The sequence below is a fragment of the Chinchilla lanigera genome, unplaced genomic scaffold, assembly GCF_000276665.1.
Source record: "Chinchilla lanigera isolate Chin_1 unplaced genomic scaffold, ChiLan1.0 scaffold00015, whole genome shotgun sequence".
NCBI classification, from domain to species: domain Eukaryota; kingdom Metazoa; phylum Chordata; class Mammalia; order Rodentia; family Chinchillidae; genus Chinchilla; species Chinchilla lanigera.
Genome location: NW_004955416.1, coordinates 20,998,115 through 21,005,467, shown reverse-complemented (window position 1 = coordinate 21,005,467; position 7,353 = coordinate 20,998,115). Strand labels below are relative to the sequence as shown.

General features: G+C 47.2%; 1 long non-coding RNA gene across 1 annotated transcript; it reads right to left on the bottom strand.

Annotated features, from left to right (window-relative positions):
- Positions 1–678: 678 nt before the first annotated feature.
- Positions 679–6,226, bottom strand: LOC102018090. The gene is made up of 3 exons (XR_260400.1): positions 5,340–6,226; positions 4,111–4,225; positions 679–997 (listed from the first exon to the last, which is right to left on the bottom strand). It is a non-coding gene; the product is annotated as an uncharacterized LOC102018090 (long non-coding RNA).
- Positions 6,227–7,353: the final 1,127 nt, after the last annotated feature.

Here is a 7,353-nt window from a genome sequence, read left to right as displayed (position 1 = left end):
AGGCTGTAAGATGAGTAAATACTGACAGTGAACACACTTAAAGCCAGCCACACAACTGCTTTCTGCTAAGCTCAAGGGTGCGCGACGCGCTTTGTTCCTGGCGCCCTAAAAATAGAGTACCGACGCCATCTTAGAAACAGAAGGACTCCAGGCAGGGAGGGCGGGGGCGGTGGTATCCAGGCAACGGAGGCGCGGGCCAAGCTGCGCAGTCGCACTCCGCCCCCGCCCCCTGCCGCGTCGGCCCGGCTGAGGCGGGCAGTGGAAAATTACCGCGGGTTCCTCTTAAAGGCGCCCCACGTTTCCTGCCCAAAGCTGGTGGCCTTTGCTTGCGCCTCCTGCGCCCAGCACATGTAAACTAGACTCCACATTTTATCTTTCTAGGGGAAATAAAATCAGTTTGAAGTCAGTTCGCAGGTCTCGTCTGTAACTAGGCAAATGTGGGAAAATAGGATTTCTCAAAAAAGAAAAACAAAACAAGTTAAAGGGGGGACGTACCCGCCCCCAGCACCGGCTCTGGCGCAGAGTTAGGAGACACAGGGAGGGGACAAAAGAAAGAAGTTCCTGAATAAAATCACACTATCCAGCAGGTTTTAAAAAGAGTGGATTCTGAAGCTAACAAAATTCCTCTATGACAGATGGATTGATCAATTATAGCATCCTAAAAATTACCAGGAAACGGTAATGCAGGCCACATTTATTTAAGAAAGCAGGATCAGAAAACTTATCTTCTCCTCCTAGGTCAGTTCTTAAAGTAGAATAAATCTGTGAGACACCCCCGTCCCCCGCGCGCTACGTAGTCGTCAAAGAAATTTTCTGCAAGTGAGGAGTTACTGTGATTTCCAAGTTCAGCGGTAGTCTACTGCTGCCATTCTGCAAAGCAGAGATAAACACCACGCTGGCGCTGGTCGCGGTGTCTGCAGTGAGCGTGCAGGTTATGCGCCGATGCAGTCTGTGGCTCTGAGATGAATCTCGCCGAGCTGTGTTTCCTGAAGGCATCCTTGAAAAAATATATATAGATTAGGCTTCCTCGAGTAAAGCTGTGCACACACTTCGGTCCATTCCCAAAGGGGCAGGATCGGCCTTTGCACACCCGGGTGCCTCGGTCCGCGGGCGCAGGTCTTTTGCTGCAGTGCAGGGCCTTAGGGTCAGGATGGAGCCCCAGGGAACAGCGAGGGCGGAGGTCCCCCGTGCAGCGGTTCCCAGCGTTCCCGGCCACAGCACAACCCTGCCGGAAAGCCTTCCCCACGTCTTTTCTTCCCCTAGTGCAAATTCTGAGCAGCAGCTTTGCAGGAGCTGGGACACCTAGGCTGGTGTCCCGTTTATGACCTTCGAAGCTGGAGGTTAAAGAAGCACCGCCTTATCTTACTTTCCTGCGACCACAGGGAAAGTGAAGTAGTGCTACAGGAGTGTGTCCTGCGTAAGTGTCACCCGCTCTGAGCCCCGGGGCATGTGAGTTAGGGGCATGGACCCGAGCCTTTGAAACAGAAACACGTGCAGCTGCGGCCTGCACTGCTTGGCCTCGGCGTTCCTCTGTCACTGCTGAGCCACGCCGGCAGGTGCCCAGGTGGGGCAAGTCCACCCCGCTTTCCCTCTGCTCGGCCGGCAGGATAGGGACTGCGCAGCCTTGCACGGGAAGAGTCCTGGGCAGGGTTTGTGAAAAAAGTAAAATGTTTAAATATGGGTTAGGGCCGGGCTTGGTGGCACACGCCTGTAATCCCAGCACTAGGGAAGCTGAGGCAGGAGGATCGTTGCGAGTTCGAGACCAGCCTGGGCTACAAAGTGAGCTCAAGGCCAGTCAGAACTGCATACCGGGGCTGGGGATTTAGCTCAGCAGCCTGCCTGGCAAGCGCAAGGTCGTGAGTTCGATTCCTGGTACCGGAAAAAACAAAAACAAAAACAAAAAAAAAAAGAAGAAAAGAAAAAAAAAAAACCTGCATAGCGAGACCCTGTCTCAAAAAGACAAAAATAAATAAATATGGGTTAAAAATTTTAGCAAGCAGAGTTGGGAGATACCGGTTGTCTGTGTAATAGAGATGATAAATTGCGTTCTTCATAAAATCATCTAAAAATTTTATGGATCTGAATGTAGGAAGACAGAGTTTGGGAAGTCAGCCTTTAGGTACTACTACCGGAAGAAACATAACGGCAAATATGAATTCTAGATAATTTTTAGGGTTTTTTTTTGTTCCAGTACTGGGGATCCAAACCAGGATCTTTCATCGAGGTATATCTCCAGTCCTTTTGATTTTTTTATTTTGAGTCAGGTTCTTGCTAAGTTGCCCAGGATGGGCTTGAATTTGAGAGGGCCTCCTGCCTCAGTCTCCCCAGTGCTAGGATCACAGCCCTGCTCCTCCACGCCAGCCTTTTACGGCAATTGTTATTTTACAGTTAGACCACCTGGCAAAAACAAGGCGTGTTCAAGGACAAGGATTTTTAGTTGGTTTGTCCTGATCTCCCCGAATTTATGCCTGGCATAGAGCAGGCCCTCAGAAAATAATTGCTGCATGAATGGATGAACGAACAAGTTAATAGTGCTCAAAATGTGGCTGCTGTACTGAGAGGCAACCCTATAAAAAAATCTGTGCTGAGCTCATCATCTCGGTGCGGCCGGGGAGCTGGAAGCTTTGTGGTATTTGCTACTTTAATGCCAGCGGAGAAACCTAATTAAGTGTGCCTTTGGGTTCGCCCTCAAAGTACAAGAGCTAGATGAGCGAATGGAAACATAAGTTGCCCTCTTAAATTTGAATTTGAGATAAACAAGCAATATTTTTTCATACATGTCCCAAGTACCGCTGGCGACATGGAGGATAGCCGTGAGTTTGAGGCCAGCCTGGGTTACACAGTGAGACCTTGTCTCAACACACCAACGCCCCCTCTCCTCCCAAAAAAGACCTGGTGCAGTAAGGGAATCCTAGCTGGGTCGGGAGTGGGAACTGAGTGATTCTGATGAGCTGCTCTCCAAGGAGATGAAGGTGGCAGAGAAGTTAGGGACACTGGAGAGGGAGCTGGAAGTACAAAGTCAAGCAGGGTGTGGGGCATTGTGGACACTGTGAATTTTTGTTCTTTTTTTTGGTACTGGAAATTGAACACATGACCTTTCGCTTGCCAGGCAAGTGCTTGAGCCACTGAGCTATATCCCCAGCCCCTGGACACTGTACATTTTTATTTTTTTTTTTTTTTTTGCATTTTTGAGACAGGGTCTCGCTGTGCAGTTCAGGCTGGCCTTGAGTGCATTTTGTAGCCTAGGCTGGTCTTGAACTCACAAGGATCCTCCTACCTCAGCCTCCCGAGTGCTGGGATTACAGGTGTGTGCCACCACGTCCAGCTGGACAATGTGAATTTTTAAAAACAAAACAAGTGGGGCGTGGTGGTGCACGCCTGTAATCCCAGCACTTACTCTGGAGGCTGAACTGGGAGGATCCTCCATTCAAGGCCAGCCTGAAGTACATAGTGAGTTCAAGGCCAGCCTGGACTGGGTAGCAAGACCCCCTCCCAAAATCCCCCCAAATAGTAACAACGAAAAATCCACACATAACACAAATCTCTCTCAGACAAATGGATGCATCTTCCACTTAGCTTTTTATTTTTTTAATTTTTTTTTTTAGCTTTCTATATTTTTTTTAAACCGGGAGTGGTGGCACACACCTGTAATCCCAGGACTTGGGAGGCTGAGGCAAGAGGCTCATTTGGAGTTTGCGACCGGCCTGGGCTACAAAGTGAGCTCAAGGCCAGCCTGAACTGTATAGTGAGACCCTGTCTCAAAAAGACAAAAAGATTTTTTAAAAAACCCTATATTTTATTTTAAAAAATTTTTTTTTTCAGACAAGGTCTTGCTATACAGTTTAGGCTGACCTTGAACTCACTATGTAACTCAGCCTGGCCTCTTAACTCTCAAGATCCTCCTGCCTCAGCCTCCCAAGAACTCAGATTACAGGTATATACCACCACAGTGGGCTATAGATCCTTTTTTTGCCCTGACAATGTCCTAGGATACAGTCCTAGATGTGAAATTCCTGGATTCATGGATTACAACATTTACATTTCTTTTCTGTACTGGGGATGAAACCCAAAGCCATTCTAGTACTGCGCTCCATCTGCAGTCCATTTTACCTTTTTACTTTGAGACAGGCCTTGCTAAATTGCCTGGGCTGGCCTTGAATCTGCAATTCTTCTGTCTCAGCCTTCTGTGTAGCTGGGATTCTGAGTTTTGATGAGTATTAGTTTACTGGACAGATAAAAGAACAAGAAGCACATTTACATAAGCATCTATATTTCAGTCCTTTTTTTTTTTTTTTTTTTTTTTGATATGGGGAATCAAACTCATGACCTCAGGCTTGCCAGGCAAGTGCTTATGCCACTGAGCTATATCCTTGGCCCCAAAGGAGCACATTTAAAGACGACCACGGTAGAAGGAGGAGCAAGTAGCTCAGGGAACCAGGGCGAGGGGAGGAAGGGCGCGGGAAGGCAGAGGAAGGGTCAGGAAGGGAAGGGCTGACTGCACCACTCTCTGCAGGGAACTTAGCGTTTGCGTGGACACCAGGCTAAGCACGAGGTACCGTTCATGGTTTAGCCCTCATGACAAAGACGAAGTGTCACCAGTTTAGGGGAAGGAGACCGAAGCCCAGAGAGGTCAAGCTGACAGAGGTCAGAGGGTTGGGCAGCCGCAGAGCTGCAACCCAGCGCATGCCTCTTTTGCCTGCAGAGCCCGGTCTCCTACGCGCCACTCAAAGGGCTGACAGAGCTTCGAACCAGGCTGTGGGCGCGCGGAGTGGGCAGCCCGGATGTGCAACCGGGTGCAACAGGCAAGACAGCCCTGAGGCCGGGGCCTGGCCCCGATTCCCACTCATCTGCTGTAGTTTCAGAGCAGACCAGCTAGAGAGGACCTTGGTTATTTCCGGCAGGTTGAGTTAAGGAGCAATTTACAAGGCATCTTCCTTTCACTGTAGGGAAAAATAGCAACCCAGAGCAGAAATGATGTTGTCAAGGGTCCTTGACATAAGAAAACAAACTTTATTATTCGCCTTGCCCCACGTCTTCACTTATATCAGTAGCAGATATTAAACTGCACAGGCCAGGCATGGTGGCTCATGCCCATAATCCCAGCACTTGGGAGGCTGAGGCAGGAGGATCTCTGTGAGTTCGAGACCAGCCTGGGCTACAAAGTGAGGTCAAGGCCAGCCTGAACTGCATAGCAAAATCCTGTCTCAAAAAAACCCCCAAAAAACCAAAAAATAAAAAAAACCCAACTGCACAGAGGAGATGGGATTCTAAGAACTTTTTTTAGCTTCCAAAAGCTGTTCAGTGTCAATGGTCCCTTAAAAGAAACAGAAGATACTCACCCATTTTCTGCTTTGGGAATCAGCTATGCTATCTGAATGGTAAAATAAAAGAATCTAGCGCGGTTTGGGAAGGATGGCAGCGCATCCCTGGGAACAGATTCTGGTCTCAGATGCGCAGTGTTGGTACAGCGGAAAAACCTTCTCCTGTTTATTGCTGTGCACCTGTAGGATCCAAGGAGTTGGTCGCTTTGCACAGGGTTACTGGGAGATTTCCAGTTAGACTCCAAATCTGTAGCCCAAGAGAGAAAGCCTAGCACCCGGCTCTTGTCACCAAGGAAACTGTTCTGGAATAATAATCATTGCCACATGTGATGGTTCTTAAAGATCCAAAGCCTTTTTGATAAATCTTTTCACCAGTGTTCTCTATCCTACAGGGATGTACTTTACACCATATAATTAGGAAAAAAAAATTATTTCCATGGGATTAAGAATCTAGGGGTTGATCAGAACCACTAGTTCCAAGGAAGAGGCACTCCATTGTCTGAGATGGATTTAATGATGCATCTCACATGATCACATACGTCACCGGCTGCTAATTGACATTTCTTCACATTTAAATTTGTGTGAGTCCTACTTTGCACTTCTGTGTTTTGCTGTATCACTTTCAGAGAACAAAGGCATGATTCTGGGAAACACGGTTTGGTTTTCGAGTAGCAGATTATTGCAGTTTCTCGGTATGGAGTATCCAAGCGTCAAGAACACTAAACTAGAGCAGAAACCATGGAATTATTAGATCACCTTTCTTTGAAGCCTTATGTTTCCTGTTCATTTTTATTTTTATTTTTTTTCATGTTTCCTGTTCTGCGGCTAAAAGCAATTGAGTCCGGCACAGTGGCACACGCCTGTCATCCCAGTACTCCGGGAGGCTGAGGCGGGAGGATCCCAAATTCAGACCCACCCTGGGCAGCCGGGTATGGTGGCGCACGCCTGTAGCCCCAGCACTCCGGAGGCTGAGGCAGGAGGATCGTTGCCAGTTCGAGACCAGCATGGGCTACAAAGAGAGTACAAGGCCAGCCTTAACTGTATAGCAAGACCCTGCCTAAAAAAAAAGACAAAAAAAGCCCACCCTGGGCAATTTAGCAACTTACTGAGATCTTGCCTCAAAAAAGGAGAGGGCGTTGGGGATGTAGCTCAGTGAAATAGCCTTAGGTTCAGTCTCAGCCCTGTGAAAAACAATACAAATAATAAAATGACGAGAGATGATGTTTAGTTTAGATGCCTTTAGCCTTTTAAAAACAAGCTCAAAAAGATAAATCCAAGTGTTCACTGCCATTTGGATGTTTGAAAACTACAAAGTTTATATACTTGGTACCCATTTGGAAAGAAAGCCTCAGCAGTGGGTTTCTGGAATATCCCATCTACACATAGGAACGAACTTCGTAGTTGAACGGAGAAGAGGTCTGGTACTCACAGGCTCACAGCGCAGTGAGCCCTTTCGCAGTTTTTACCTCAAAGTGAACATCGAAGCCACACGGGAACGAGGCACCAAGAATGTATGATCTACGATTTTCAGAAACATCCTGTCAATTTAAGGGAGTGAGAGCAAAGTTGGATAGGCTTTGACCTGAGGTGGGTTCCTGACGCACACTAAGGAAAAGGTTCCAGATGCAATAAATTAACACCATTTGGAGAGTCAAACTATGCATCAAAATGTCTGTTAAAATTTATACTCGTTGTAAATCTTATTTTGCAAAAACACGTACAAAAGCCTTTTTGTTTTTGGCTTTTTTTGCAATGATCAAATGAGGGCCTGGGGCATCAATGCTAAGCAAGTGCTCTATCCCTGAGCTTTATCCACGGCCATAAAAAATAATTTTTTTTTTCCCCTTTGTTGTAACGGGATTGAATCCAGGGCCTTCACACTGAGCCACCTGTCACCTTTTTGAGATAGGGCCTCCCAAAGTCTCTTAAGTCAATACATTGTCCAGGCTGGGCTAGAACCCGTCAGCCTCATAAAGTGGTGGATTACAGGCTTGCTACGCTACACTGATGTAAACCTTTTTTTTTTTTTTTT